Source organism: Ciconia boyciana, chromosome 9 (assembly GCF_034638445.1).
Source record: "Ciconia boyciana chromosome 9, ASM3463844v1, whole genome shotgun sequence".
Taxonomy (NCBI): domain Eukaryota; kingdom Metazoa; phylum Chordata; class Aves; order Ciconiiformes; family Ciconiidae; genus Ciconia; species Ciconia boyciana.
The window spans coordinates 15,186,986-15,203,855 of NC_132942.1; positions in this window are offsets into that span (position 1 = coordinate 15,186,986).

A 16,870-nucleotide genomic window follows, 5' to 3' on the forward strand; every position below is an offset into this window, starting at 1 on the left:
AAATGATAAGCTAACCAAATCCCAGCTGAAAAACTGAAACACAAAATGGCACTTAAGCCATTCTTCTTCCAGTGATTTCTTTGAGCACAGGAGAAAAAAAAATTGCATCATAAGACTTCATTGCTCTTGTGTATTTGCAACAACAGATGCAGCTGATTTGCAGCCAGTTAAAAGCAGGATTATGTTTATTGAGATTACAATCTGTAAAGGGAATGGTCCTTTCTACATAGATCTTGATTCCAGGAGGATCTACAGAAGGCATGGAGGAAAACCAACACTCATTTTAAATAGAGCCCTAAAATGAAATAAGATGTGGTTTGAATTGAAGTTCACGATGACTTTCTCAGGTTGTTATTTCTGAACAGTATTACTGCATACAAGTGAAAGCCCACTGAGAAAGAAAAGGTACAACTGGTTGTCACCTGAGGTCACCCTTTAGAACAGAACAAGTGTCAGTCATCACAAGGTCATCTGCAGTGTGATCAAACTCAAAAGCTCAAAAATGGTGATGCATGTCTGCCTCAAATATGAAATGATTTTAAAACCTTGGTATTTAATAAACAAACAAATACAATAGTTTCTCTTGATTTGTTTCTGAAGGTGTGAGTTCACAGTCCATGTTTCCCAGCTTCTCTCTTATCGAAGGTATAGGAAGATGACTTTTTAAATGAAAACACAAAATATTGAATGTAGGAAGTGGAGCTATTAAAAAAACAGGCCAAATATTTTACATGTATATGAGGGTGTTGTGAGAATCATGAGCATTGGCGTTTCCTCACAGTGATATTGGAGTTATGCTACTTACAGTACAAAGCCTTCAGAATATCCTGATGTGGATATTTATAAACCAGTATTTATATGTAGTATGTATATGTAAAAAGCTGACTTCTCATAGCACACATTCAACACCGTTATTGCATCTCCATGGTTTTTTGAAAAAAAAAAAAAAAGAAAAAAACAGAAAAAAACAGAAAAAAAAGAAAAAAGAAAGAAAGGAAAAAAAAGAAAAATAAAAACCAATACTTTTACCCTAGTAAGTTCCTAAGTCAAGTCTCAAAGTAAGCTAAGACTCCTGGCAGCTTATTTTAGACTGGTAGCTGAATAGCAATCCTAATTTTGCTCATTTTATAGAATTCTGTCATTATTACAACTTATCTATAAAAATTTCATGAGGTGAAATGGAAATTTTCTCTAATGTATTAACTATTTTTGCAACCATAGTGTATGAGAGAATCATGCTTGACTGGGATAGGAAAAAGAAATAAAAAACCCAGGCATACAATGTTTCTACTGCTTGCTATGAAGGATCCTTATTCATAAATATATCAACGTTCCTTGAAGAGTTTGGGAATCCAGGGTTAGGATGATATTTTTCATTACAATTTTTGAATTGTGATGAGAACTTAATTAAATGTCTCCCAGAAAACCATAAAAATATAGATCTATTTTAGGGCTAAGTCCATTTTTAACAACTTACTGTTGCAAATGCTCTGTCTGACTTCTCGCACCCACTGGGTTGCTGAGCCTATCCTTGCATAGCAATTCATATTTCAGAAATAGAAGACATTAAGATTATGAAGTGTATTGAATGATGCAGGGGTCTAAAATATGTCTTAATTCTTGTTTCTGAACTCTTTTATTTTAGGCACCCTGTGCACAGGGGGCAGTGAAGGTTTACTCTCTGAAACTTGGCTCTTGTATAGAAATTCTATAGTATAGAAATTCTGTTGAAAGCATCCTGTATAAAATACAAGAACAGAATTTAGGACCTATGTTCAGCTACGTTTCTCTGTCTGTTTTTCATAATATTCTCTTATTTTACATCATGGCAATAAGTCATATAAAATAATTATGCTATGTTGTAGTCTTTATGGATTACTTTATTGTTGTCTTAAATATTCTAGACTGGTCAGCATGCACTTCATATCATAGCATTGTTCAGAAATGCCAAGAATGCTGATGTGGACAAGCTGTTAAGTCAATATACAGACTGCTAGAAAGGGTCAAATTGGTACCTCATACCACTGTAAATTACAAATTGGCTGCATAGGAGTTGATGCCAAGACAGGAGAGACTCTGCATTCATGTAGTCTCATTTCAGAGATTATTAAAAGACTGGAGAGCTTGTATTAAATTAACATAGAGTTGAGCAGTTCAAGCTGTGGCTATTGAAGCTGGAACGGGCTTTCCAACTTGCAGTACTAAGATTCAGGAACATGACTTGCCCTGTAAACAAGATTTAAATCTGTGTTGTTAGTTCTGTTTTGGATTCTTGCAGTTCAGTTCCCCTAGGTATGGCCACCATGCTAAGCAAATTTTAAGTTAAGGCAGTGCTGATATCCTAGCTCTTCAGAAAATTACCTGCTGAGAGATCATTTGTCTGGTGCTCTCTGCTTGCACCATTGCTTCTTGGTAATCCATAATATGTTGGATCAAAGTCTAGGTTTCAGCCTAACGTTTAAAGAACACTAGTGGAATTGAATGAAAAACCCCAGATATAGGTCTAATTTTCTGACACTGATCCCCTTAGAGTTTGAAAAGTGGTCAGCTTCAGGAGGGAATATGTGGATGAAGTTTACAAACTCATGGCAGAGTAGAAGACTGACCACAAGCATCAAAATGGTCAAGATGAGTACAGAACTGTCTTCCTCCACATGAGTTTCCACTACTGCCACTGAAGACAACAGACAAGATGAAGGAAAAGACAAGATAAAGACAAAGAGAGAGAAGGGATAATAGGAATTAAAAGAGAGAAGATGGGGATAAATACAAAGCACAGCATAGCCTGTATGAAAACTGGCACAGTGACATTTTGTGACTTTGTTTTTGAGATACAATGGGTTAATGGATGACAGGCTCTGCTACTGGAAGAAAAGAAAAGAAAAAGGAGGTTCTTACAGACTTGAGTTTTCCATGATCAATTGAATTTAAAAGTCAGTGTGTTTCTGAGAAGACTATAAAAGGTGTTTTTATGTGTGCATTTTGGATACCTGCTTTGCCTGGCTGGCTCTGCAGACATAAAGCTGCGTATTTCGATATGTAAGTGAAGTCTTCTCTGTGTCACGTTATTTTTTTAAAGAGAGATTGAATAATGCACATGTCAAGAACTGAGAATCCTCTGCATTTTCTTTCAAGCCTTTGTGTACATGATGAGCTAGAATAACCTCCCTGAACTGAATTATCCTTCCATACTATGGTTCAGTGAATATCATTATATTTCAGCACAGCTTGAGTGATTTTTAATGCCAAAAACATCAGCAAGAAATACAAATGTTACAAAAATATTGAAACAATACCATAAAAAAACCCCCAGGATCATAAATACTTTACTTTGCAAGGTCTGGAAGGTCAACATAGCTATAGTGTGGAAAATTAAAATGCTCTCCATGTGAATGCCTTTGGAAAAAAAAAACAACAACCCAACAGTGTTTTACCCTAGAAATACAGAATTGATATTTGAGGCCGGTTAACAATAAAAACTATTTTCCTGGTAGTTGGAACTGATGAAGTTAATTCATCCATGACTGTTTTGTGTTTGTTGCCTGCATGTTCTTAAATACAATATAATTAAAGCAGAATTAGAGAAGGTAGAAAATCAGCGACAGCTTTCATGTAAGTGAGGCACTGCACCAGGTAACACGCATCAAGCTAAGATTTTGGCAGAATGAAATCAAACGTGTACAGGCAAGAACTGGTGTTTGTGACAAGGTATGAATTTGGAAGCTTTCCCCTTTGCAACGAGGTGTTCTGTCAGTGCACAGCCAGTCTGTCAGAACACACAGGAACACAGCGAGGGGGAGAGGAAAAGCAAAGGAGAAGTTCTGCTGCATGTTGCAGATTGCTGAGGTGGAATTGAACAATTAATATTTTCCCCAATCTTCCTTCGCTCTCAGTTACTACTTTGTAACTGGGAACTTGCCTTTGTCCATTAATCTTGGAGCAGCAGTTGTTCTCTTCCTTGGAGCTCTTGCTCAGTTTCAGTGTTCCAGTACTTACATATGCGTTCACATGCTATCTTGGCTTTAAAAAAGAGAAACCTACAAACCAGCACAGGCAGGCAGGTTTTGATTTCTCCGTGTATGTTACTATGTATCAGTGACTTTTGGATAAGGTGGTTTGTGCTTGTTGTCTGCAATATCCTCTCAGAACACTGACTTGTGAACGTTTCACTCCTGTATGGGTCTTAATCTTAATTGAAGGAAGGAACCTGTGAGAAATACAAGGAAATTTTTATCTTAATCTATTACTGTTAATTTAAATTTATATAGCTAGCAGCATCTCCCATGGATGCTCAAAATATGGATAAAATGGAATGAAGTGGTTTTGCTAATATGAACTTTATGATGATAAAAAAAGCATTAAAATATTTGATAGCCTTTTGGTGATCTCTGGTGGAATGGTTGAATATTAAATTTGAATTTTTACTCCATTTTCAAAAGCTGTAACTCTGCCAACTGATGAAATTCCTGTTTAGCAGAAATGAGGAATTAATTATTTTGTCAGTAAGTGACCTGTTGAGCCTGTTTTGTGGGAACATCTTATGACATGTAGGATGACAATATCAATCTGAGAAATAACATGCAATGAATAGACAACCATATAATAAATATGTTTATCATCTTATTATTATTACATCCATTTTAGTAACTCCCCTGCACTTTTTCTGATCTCCATTTTCAATATTTTCCAGCTCCTGACAACATAGAGTGCCCTATTTTCAAAGAACATTGTCTTACAATGTCTTTAAAATTTCCATCCTAGGTGTTCACTGCCTAGACATCCTAAGGGAGAGCTATGAGAAAGATTCAGGAACAAGCCTCTCAATACCTTCATGTTATATCTTGGAACAGCAGGTAAGTAAACTGTTATACTTCCTTCAGGAAATAGGAATCTTTATTTACAGAACCATAAAAGCCAACAGATTAATTTTAACTTACAGTTTAATTCTAAATTAATATTTTTAATCAAAGGATGCCTTCATTCAGCCTTTGACTTGGTTCTTCATATGCAAGCTCTGATTTCCTCATGATAGCGTTCCAGCAGTTTTATGCAGTAGTATTCACAGTGATGTGGATGACAAAGCAAGGTTTGATCTGCCCTGAGGCTACAGGAGATGAGAAGATGGAGCCATAGTCTCGTTCTCCATGCTGGCCTATGTAAAAGCTGACACCAGGATGATGGAACGGGAGCAGTGGCAGCACCAGTACTTAGGACAGTAATGTGCTGCTGTGGTGTAGTAGAGGCACATTCAGGGGATATAGCAATAAGAAGCCTCAATAACTTACTTGTACCTCATTCTTCATGCTAGTTTAAACATCATTGACATTTTTTTCCAATCCTACATTATAGCAACAAACAGAAAAAACCAACAGCTTTGGGTAAAAATTGCCATAAACCATACTTCCTGAATTTGGTTGAAGCCTGAGCCAGATCTATAAGGCTGTCCTGCCTTCATACACAAGCAAATTTGATTTAAAAATAGTTGCAGGGGTAGAACCATTTGCCAAATTTTTTTTTCCCTTTGTATTGCCTGGAAAATGTAAGGCAATTTCTTCACGAATAGCAACTACATTAAAAAGAATTGGAAATGAAAGAAGTCTTTATTGCCTCAGAAATATCTTTTTTTGCCTTAACCTCCCTATAGTAGTACATTTTGCAAACCTTAGGAACCTTCCTGGCCTTTTAAACTAAGAACTGTAGGCAAAAAGCTGATACTGTAAAATGAATTGGAGTTCAACTTTTTACGTGGTTGCTTCTATTCTGTGTAATTATGCTATCAGCGGGAATAACATTTACTACCACTGAAAGTGTAAAAAGTCAAAGATGCTGTCTCAGCGTATAAGCTGACATAAGCTGCATATGCTACAGAAGGCTGCACACTTCTTCTCACAGGTAGCCCTCTGCCCTGTGGCAGGACAGACAAGCACATTAGACCAAGCCAGCTGGACCAGAAATTATTGCAATTTATGAAGTTATTCTTCCAGGAGAACTTAAGTACAGTTTTTTCTCTATTTTGCTCAGATAAAAATTATATCTCTGATTTGTAAAATAGAGCTGTTGGTCATTTCTAAGAATGCCATGACAACTGTTCAGGTTGTAATAACTGCCTTTTAACAGAACTAACTTTCTCTTCTCTTGGGCTCATATTAGAAAATTTGTTGCTTACCAGCTGTATGGTAAAATTATTACACCAGCTGGTACCTGTTTCTTTGTACCATATAAAATTCATTATCAGCTTTTTAGATCTTGGAAGGACACAAGCAATTACTTTGCATTTCAACCTTGTGAAACCTGATAAGTAAATCATTAGGAAAATCCTGCATTTTTTCAAAATCCCATATGAAGTTGATATGCACAATTATTTTAAAATGCCATGATGTTTATGCAAATAAAGGCTCTACACAGACAACAATGATTTTATTTTTCTTGGCTTAAGACACAACACACACTCAGAGGGGTTGAAAGCCATTGACTGCTGGTCATTACTAATTTAATAAGCAGCCCTCGCAGTTCTTGCAGATACAAAGGAATCTGGCTTTACATGTGTAATATGCAGTGTGCAGAAAATACTTAGTGCTGTTCTCTTTGAAACCTAGAGGACAGTTATTAAAATTTTATGGTTCAAATTAAAATTTAAGATTAAAATACAAGATCAAAAGAATCAATTTTTCCCCTCAATGCTATTAGGAATAAGCCTTTTGGAATAGAGGGGCTCAATGTCTTAAATGTCATGTCCTCCTCCTCTGGAGAGCTAGATTAGAACTAATCACAGCTGACTACAGGAACGTAACTTTCTGTATTTTTTTTTTTAAGAGAGGAACAAGCTTTTATTACTTTTTAATGTATTATGCTCTTGTAGAGTCATGAAGTAGTAAGTACTGCTTGGGAACCAGTGTGACAGTTTTTGAAGAAGCAGTTTGTTTCATGAGCAGAAGGGAAATCTGTGGTTGTGGAACTGTTAAAATGAGTTGGAGGATGCCAGAGGATTTGCTTCTTTGTCAAAGCAAAGGGGAGCAAGGGGAGGCTCATGCAGTAGCTCGGTCTGATTAATAACTATCAGAGTGCCCATTTTTCTAAGGTTCCATGCCATTAATATGTCTCCCAGTGTCAAATCTGGTTGCCATTTCTCTTGTAAGACACTTTAATAATAAACTGCAAAATCAATGACACGCAGAAGCAACCTTATAAGGAGAAAGTGCCCTGCTATATCTTAACTTGAAACACAAAGTCACAAATCTGCTTTCTGGTTTATGTATTACTTTCCTGAAACTTTACCATGGTGCTATACTCTCTGTGTAGCTCAGTTGTAAGAACCTGTTTTTGCTGCTTCTGAGCAGCTATTTGTCACTGGGAGGCACAGTGAAGTCATAACCAGTTCTATGATATAGATCACAAAAGAGGTCGCAGAGTGTTGCTTAATTTCATCATGGAGCTGACACAGACCTTGTCAAGGTCACTAGAAGCACTGCTATTGACTTCAGTAGAATTTGGATAAGTCCTCATAGGCATGGCTCCCATGGAAGGCTGTTGGAACAGTACATGTCTGACACTGAACACTGTGTTTGTTGCATGTACCTTCAACAACTATGCCCTGTGCTGGTGAACAGACTAAAGCCAGAATATGCTCAGGGGTTCTCCCAACCTTTAAAAAATAAATAAATAAAATACATGTATATACACACACCATGACTGTTTTGTCATGCAAAATTTACCTTATTCATGGAAGTTCACAAACACTAACTCATTAGCAAAGCAAAACTTCACCAAGCTCTGCCATCCGGTGGATAGATATTCACCTATTTCAATAAATGGATGAAATCCGTTAGTTTCATTTTTATGCAAAATGTGTATGCACCTCTTGTTTTCTCCCATGACTTTAAGGCTGAACCATGACAGCTATAATTCTAGGATATTTTTTAAAACTAGAGAAATTATGGGATTGATATCATGCAAAGGAAAACAGTTTTCACAGAACTGATCAAACAGAATTAAGCCTTTATCCTGTCTTTATATATCTTCAAATCCTAAAGCAATAGAAAATTATTTAAGCTCCTGTTATTTCATTGAAGAGCTTAAGACGACTGGATGACCAGCATGAAATGCAACGTAACATTAATTGAACAAATGCAGAACTGGATTACTCCAAATCTGTTGAGAACTGCAGAATAAAGGACATTATCAAGGGTTCAATGGCAAATTCCCTTTACTGACAAGCATTTGTTGTAACAGTGAAAGAAAAGCACTGCATGAAAACCATAAGCTACAAAATTCATTAAGAAAGATCCTTTTAAAATGAGGCCTCTCTTATCGCAGAAGCCAAAGCATAGCCATCTGTGGTTATCAGTTTTTCAGACTTGTGTATTATTGAATTTAGATTGATGAAGAGGCTGGCTATACCAAAGTGGAGAGAGAAAAAAAGAAGAGGTTTTTATACAAGGAAAGGAAAAATGGACTGAGATCAATGAAAGAAAAGGAACTGAGAGAACAAATAGGAAAGAAAAAACATTGTTACCTCTATAGATGGGGAAAGCGAGGATTGACTAGAGGAAAAAGATCAATTTCTGGGGACAAGATCAAGATATTTACACCTTATATCTCATAGGTTCTCTTCTTGTGTGTATAAGAGTAGGGATTGCCATTCCTTTCTATAGGAGGACAAAGATGCAATGCATCTTTCACAATATCTAGAAAATAGGATACCTCTTACCAGAACAGAAAGACAAGTGAAGCAGCTGTGATAGAATGTTTTCTCTCTTATCGTTGATCATGGAGAGGACATGCATCAGGTGGTTCAAGTGCCGTATGTAAAATAAACCACAGTATCTGGTTTGCCATCCTTTTGAAGGAAATGTAGAGGAGCAGCAAACTTGATTGTTTTTCTAGGTGAAACTAATGACCACAGATTTAATCACAGGCAAGTAGATGATAACAGAAACTGCTATCCACTCGGCCTTTAGTTCCTTATAGCAGATGGAAACTATTTAGTATTCAGGCAAGCTCTGGTGTACTTCACCTTTTGAATTAACATATTTGCTTGTTTATAACCCAAATGTCAGCAATTTTTCATCAGATCATTGCTACATGACCTACTTTACTGAGGGGATGTTTTATAATGATGACACAACACTTCTGAGTGCTTCTTCTCTGAGTTCAATGGAACAGTAATCAGCTGGTTCAGTAGAGGAAAAATAACATTTAAATTTATTTTCAATATATTTAACAGGGGTGCTTTTCTCCACTATCCTTTAATCTATCATTTGTCTTTGGCCCGGTAAAGAGAGATGTCAAAATTCAAGTGGGTAGGCTTTGGTTGCATGCTTACTTAGATTAGAGCTAGATAATCCAACCTGAAGAGCCCACAAACATTCAGAAAGGATGGGATATGGACTGTCAGTTCCCAGGCAGTCTTAGTAGTTCTTTCTGAAGCTGTAGTGGAAGGTGTTTTGCTGTGTTATAATGTAGGACTTAATGTGTCTAATGAGGGCTGAATCTTCATATCAGTACAGCTTTGGATATAGGACAATAATGTGTCTATTTTGCTTGCCAGGGAAAATCTCCATTAAAGTGATGTTTGGTCCATAAAAGACTGTTTTACAGAGTATTTCAAGAACTGTTATATCCAGTGGCAGCCTGCATAATTTGTGTTTACCCAGGAGCTATTTGGATACTGTTCCTATAGTTCCTGCAGCAGGATACAGCAGCCAGGAGGACCTTAACAGCTGCAGTACGATGAGTTTAAAGGGCAGACTAGGAAATGAATTATGGGTAGATGATTTCTGTGGCAGGATGAAGTTGCAGCTGGAACTCGGAGAGAGAAGGGTAGAAGGAAGTGTTTGGATTTTCTGCATTTATTTAACAGAACACAAGAGCAAAGGAGAATAAAAATGACTGGGTAGTAACAGGGAGCATCTTCCTCCCCACTCAGAGGCTCGTGCTGCTTGTGTGGAGCTGTTACAGGTGAAACATGCACGTGAGACATTTGTGGCTTTATTGAGGAGTTCCATGAACTGTTGCAGGCACCATATAAAATCAATATGCAGATTGACTAAACAACAGCCAACCTGTAAGTCTAACAGTCTGATAACTGAATTGTCGTTAACACAGTCAGACTTCACAACGCTCTTGAAATCACTAACTTCATTTTAGTGGAAAATTAACCTCCTTGATGTGGTAAGCAGTAGCTCATTCTTTTGATTTACAGCTAGATATTCCTACAATAATAAAACATTAATACTCTGAATCTTTCATTTGGAAAATATTCAGTATGATAAACTATGTATTAATGTATCTGCTTACTTTTTTGTTCTCTAGTTCTTTAGAATTTTCCTTTCATGTATGCCAGTTTTTCATTTCATTTTTGAAATTAACTCTTCGACAATCCATTTCTCTTATATTCTTTCTAAGACAACAGAATCTTAAATTGCTGACATAGTATGTCCATTGTAGTAGCTGCTAGTTAACATCTTTAAGCCCCAGCTCCCTGGCAAAGTCTTTACTGAGAAGGAGAAGCCATAAAAAGTTTTCTTTTTGGAGATTTGTAGAATATGCACTTACTTTTACTGAATGCACTATTAAAAGGTATCAATGTAATTTAAAAACAGCTTTTACAGATGTTTACTAGAACTTTGGTAACAGTTGAATGAGAATTTCATATCTTATGTTGATGTTGATAAGGGTTTCAACTAGAAATGAAAGTAACTTTAAAATGTCTCATTTTCTGTTTACACATCAAGAAGACTTCTAGTTTCACAATATAAAGTATATCCTTGCAGAGGAATTTGTAGATAGAAAAACATAAGATCAATAATAGCTAAGTAGGCTGGACTCAGATAAAGTCCAAGAAAGGACAGAGGAGGGGAAACGTGAGTGACAGAAAGAAATTAACAGATGGTTGTGGCAAAGGGAGTGTTAAAACATGCTACCATTGGCAGGGATGACCCATCTAAGCATAACTCTTTGTATGTCCACAATTACCTGCATTACCTTTGAACAGCTACTTCAAAGTGGTAGACCCATAAGAGCATGATGTTCTGCCTGAGCTGAGATGCTCCCCTAGAGGTAGCTCATTCAGGATGCTACAGTGGCATGGCTGCATTGTTCCTAATGTCCCTAACTAGCTCTTCAGATCTTGCTTAGGTGTATATGCACAGCATGTATGTTATGAAAATGGGCCTTGGTGAAAAAACTGGACGATTCGAACAACTTCCAAAATAAATGTTTAAATACCTGTGCAATTTCCCCCAAATCAACAAAACCTCTCCCTCTTATTCTGTGACATCAGTGCTGTTGGAAAATTACTCCAGAGAAGAAAAACTGAATGATCTGAGAATTGCATTTATTCTGAGATTCTTCATATTAATATTGGAGGTTTGTGAATAAATAAAGAGGTTTATCAAATATTTTTCTATTGCATTTACATAGCTCTTTATTAGAAAATATAGACTTCTGAAATAAAAAAAGTTTGAGTCTGGTCCTAAGACCACTGAACTACATAGAAAACTTCAGCTTCAGAATCAATGGTGTCTGAATCAACATTTTAATTGGTACCCCTGTTTCTGCTTGCTGTTTGGAGAGGGATGATCCAAAGTACACAGAAATCAGTCCAGGTCTTTCTGTTCAGTTCAGTGCATTTTGAATTAGACCCATTGCAAGGCTGAACTGGGGGGGTCAGAAGCAGCAGACTGGACAGCAGATGGTGCAAGGGGAAAATGGCGCCACACAGAACATGCAGTGGTCACCACAGAGCATGGACGCAGTCCCTCTGTATGAGAATCTCCATGGAGAGCTAAAAAGAAAATTGGGCTTTGCATTTTCAACTAAGGAAGTTACTTTGAATACATTTGATTAAACAGAATATTTCATTTTACTGTTTTAATAATAAATCATACACACTGAATAAATGTAATATTTGTAATACCATTAAAATGTAATTTCTTTTGTACAGTGAATGAATTACATGATAGGTGTAGCATACTTTTTCTTTGTTCTTAGTAGAGTTTTAGCATGTAATTATTTTCCAATTATATGACTGTTTCTTGAACATTTTAATCACTTTTGGAAATGGCACTGAGGAGTTTCATTTCAATGGGAGCAAGGGCTTTAAATGCCACCGAGGGCTTGGGCTTAGTCCTAAAATTCCTTCAAGGCACTGTTTTTCAGTGTTAAATAGCTCTGAAATGTATGACCTGTAAACACACCAAATGACTATTTTCAGTTATTGTAAATTCAAGCTGATACAAGACAGCCTGATGTTAATTTTCTTTCCCTCAAGACAACGATGCCAGTTCATGTCTGCTGAGGCCATAACCTGATGGTCCTGCTCCAGATTCACAGAATCACAGAATCGTACAGGTTGGAAAAGACCTTTAAGATCATCAAGCCCAACCATAAACCTAACACTACCAAGACCACCACTATACCATGTTCCTAAGCACGTCATCCAAACGTCTTTTAAATACTTCCAGGGATGGTGACTCAACCACTTCCCTGGGCAGCCTGTTCCAATGCTTGATAACCATTTCAGTGAAGTAAAATTTCCTAATATCCAGTCTAAACCTCCCCTGGTGCAACTTGAGGCCATTTCCTCTCATCCTATCACTTGTTACCTGGGAGAAGAGACCGACCCCCACCTCTCTACAACCTCCTTTCAGGTAGTTGTAGAGAGCAATAAGGTCTCCCCTCAGCCTCCTTTTCTCCAGGCTAAACAACCCCAGTTCCCTCAGCCGCTCCTCATAAGACTTGTGCTCTAGACCCTTCACCAGCTTCATTGCCCTTCTCTGGACATGCTCCAGCACCTCAATGTCTCTCTTGTAGTGAGGGGCCCAATTGTGTTCTGATTTTAGGAATGGTGAAGATTTTGTGTATTTCAAAAAGACTTAAACCTTTCTTCCTGGGAAAGTGGTCATAAGCTTTTAATGATGTTTGCTTCCTTCCTGTTCTGCAGCTCTTCATCATTTCAGTCAATACAGAGCAAAACAAAGAAGAATATTAGAACAGGTGTTTTTATTTCAATTGTTACTGCAGGGATGCAATTTGAAAGTGTTTGGGTGTTTTGTTTTGTTTTGTTAAGTTTTTGACCATTCTTCCTCTAAACTTCTGAAATTAGGCCTTCGAGTTTCTGATGGTTGATTTGAGCAGATACGTACCAGTAAGTCTTCTCTCCTGTCTGGCACAAATCCAGTCTATGACCACATGGTATTAAAAGGCTTTTGTTACCAGCTCTCTGTTGATCTGTCACGAGGAAGCAAGAAGAGTCCAAAAGTTAAGAACTGCAGGCATAAAGTTGAAATTGCACTGGAAGATGGAATCTTCTGACAATGGAAATTTTATAGTGATCTAGCTGCTTTCTGTGCAGACCAATATCCACAGCTGTGTTACGTGACAGTGAATAGTATCTTTGTTTTCAGGGTGAATCACTCATCACATAGCAATCTGATTCTTTCTATTGGCTATAATGAATGTGATCTGATGGCATCTTCAACATCTACCATCCCTGTGTAATTGCTTTTGATGTCAGGTAACTAATGCCGCATCAGTCACATGTGACATGGGTGCATCAGTGGCTGATGGCATGTAATATAGATGGTATGGGCTGGATGACATAAAAGGTGTGGAAGTGACAGATAAGAACTGCGTGTTCTCATGTCCTTTCTCAACTCTGCATTCACCTGCCAAAAGCCAAGGAACTTGGAGTTTATATCAGTGAAGTGGTACCTGATATGAGGCTTGGCATTAGACCTTTAGTGAGTTATAAATTACAATATATGGCAGTAAAATACTGTTTTCCTATTGTATGTAGTCTGATGATTTGAAATGAGTCGATGCTATTTCCTCCCAGCTCAGAATTTGGTAGGGGTGAGGTTGACAGTGTAAAGGTAATTAGTTAATACATTACTTTATAAGCTTTATTTACTTTAATCCTGCAATGGTGTGAGAGAAGAAGGAGCTGCTTCCCAGATACTAGCCATCTTTTACATAACTCTCCATTTTAATTTGATACCTAATATACCTTTATGTTTGAAAAGCTTATGTCCTCCTTTTTATATCCTGGTGCTTGTAGTGTGAACACATTTGAGAAGACATAGAAAAATAACAGCTATATATTGTTGTGTTTTTCAGTATGATTATCACACATGACCATGAAATAAGTAGATTCTATTTCTTTATTAGAGTAAAATAGGGCCTTGCAAATTCTTAACTTTATGTAAGTGAAACAGAATTCTATGGAGCTTTCATTTGCAATGTTATTAAAATTATACATTTATAAACTAATAAAAGTCATATATTCACAATAAAGTGTAAGAATGGTAAATTACAGAGTAAGGACAGCTATAGACAAAAGAACTGTACTGAAATAGTAATTGTATTTGTAAAGATATCAAAGCAACTTAGGAAAGAATAAAGCTTCTTCATCTCTATATAAACTTTAAAATACTATTGTCATGGTTTTCAACTTTTTAAGCATCTGTTCTTTTGTTTATATCTGTAATTGTAAAATCTCTGTTTCTATTGTCATGGTCATTTATGTTCTTATTGTAATAAAAGAAAAACGATCTGTCTAGTAGCAAGTCAATGTTTTCTAATAAGTTTTTTAAAAGCAGTTAAATATTATTTTATAAAATACTCAGTGGGTATTAAAGTGCAACTGTTAAACAAAATAAGGAAAGAATAACTATTTATTTATTTATTTATTGTTCCTTTAGAAATACTTCAGAGAACATTTTTCCAGTGTTCAAGGGCAGTCATTACTAGAATACATAGGGATCCTTTATTCTGTCAATGAAAAATGGAAACATTTTATGGAATTGACACTGTCGCCACAACAACGTTGTTTGAATAATTAGTTGTCCTTACTCAGATATGGGATCATTGACTTGGTGGATATCAAACTGACAAGTCATCCTGTTAAATTTCAGTTTGTTAGTTCTTATTAAAAATTACTTTTATCATTCTCTCACAGTATTTTGATATATGCACTTGGTGTTTCTGATATCACTTACACAACTGGAAATTGTTTTTGCATTATTTCTGATTTCTTTCACTGTAATTCACATATTAAAATTTATCTCAGTACTTACCATGTCTTTATAAATAACAGTATTACTAGTTTTTATTTCATCTTTCAGGGGAGAATTTTTAGGGGAGAATAATTGCATCTTTTCAGGGGAGAATAATTGCAATTTCATTGCATTATACAGGCAATTAAAAAAAGACTCTGTTGCAAAGCTGTTACTTTTTTGTTTTCCAGAAGAAGATACTGAGTGCAGATAGTTTAAACCCTGGACAGATGCTGTGCCAAGTAGGTTTTTGGAGACCACGTGGCCTGATGTGCATTCAGACCCAATGAAGGCTTCTTAGCAGAGACTGGTATCTTAGGCAGAGAACAAAGATGGGGTGGAGGAAAGTCATACAAGTCATGCTTTACACGTTCAGAGTCCCTTAAGCACCTTTAGATTTATCTGAGGCTGGCATTTGTGTATAAAGGGATCAGCTTTGCTGGTCTTAGGTTATCATGCTTTCTATATGAATTATGATTGCAGACATATTCTTACCTTATTCTTTTGTGTGTCTCACATGATGCACATATGCTTCACTCCCATAGAAGCAAATTGTCACTTAGATTTTTGACTTGAGGTTTTGAAGTGCTAATGCAAAATTACTCCAAAAGATAGTGTACTGAGTTTTCAAAGTAGGTAAGAACCCCATTATCTCTCATCCAGACTCCCTTCACAGCTCAGCACACAACTTTCATCCATACATCCTGTAGAAATGAAGCGTATGTCCTTACAATAAAAATGTTCTTGAAAAAAAGTCAGTTTACTTCAGTGTTTGAAGAGCGGGGGGAGTAAGTCATCCCTTTGCAAAGGAGGATGATTGGTATCTCATTAAGAATTTCTAAATCTCATTTTAGCTGCTCCTTGCAGTAAGCTCATGAGCATCAGGAGTGTTTGCTGTTGCTCCTGACAGGAGATTCTGGGAAATAGCCTCTATAGGAAAGAAAGGAAGGAACGAAAGGGTACACAGAGTATCACTGTGCTGAAAACTAAATGAAACGGGCACTGTCATCTGTAAGGGCTGAAACAGGATGAGATTATAAAGAGGGTTCAAAATCTAAGGACTTCCCATTCAATGTTATTTTTAAAAAAATTGGGTTAATATCTAAAAATAAAAAATAGAAAAGTAATTTTCCCTTGCTGTTCTGCCTGTTGTGTCTTCACAAATGTGGGTGATGAGCTGTGAGTTACAGGTGCATGAGGACAAATTTCCCAAAAGGCTGCTATTCTTTTGTACATTCAGTTTAGTTCTGTTGCATTTGTCTCTGTGATCCTCTGCTGGTAGCTCAGTTCTGGGAACAAATCTGGCTACTTGGACTAACAATTTTTATGTGTGTTCATGGTATTCAGCTGCCAATCAAATGCATGCAGATGCAAATTGAACGGTTAGATACACAAGTACTTTGATTTGTCTGTAAACCCATCTTGAGCCTCTGAAGTCTCAGTATGGATTTTTGTGGGTGGAATTTCTGCTTTCTTGAAAGGACACTGAACCTTTGAAACACCTCCACTTAATGGTTGGTTGGGTCAGTTTGTTTAGGCTTACTTTCTAGATGATGAAAATCTTACAAGCCTGAAGCTCAGCCTGAAAACATATTGCTGAGGCTAAAGATACTTGCAAAATAATGTAACAGATAAAGCTCTGAAGAAAGAGATTTTATTTGACAGTCTTTAAATTTTTTTCAATGACCGCACAAAAGCGTTAAATGGGAATGGCCTGGGGACAGGCACTAAATCAATAAGCACCAGTAAGTTTGTGAAATCAATTTTTTGCTTTTCACATACACAAAAATTGATGCAGCCAATGCTGTGTAACT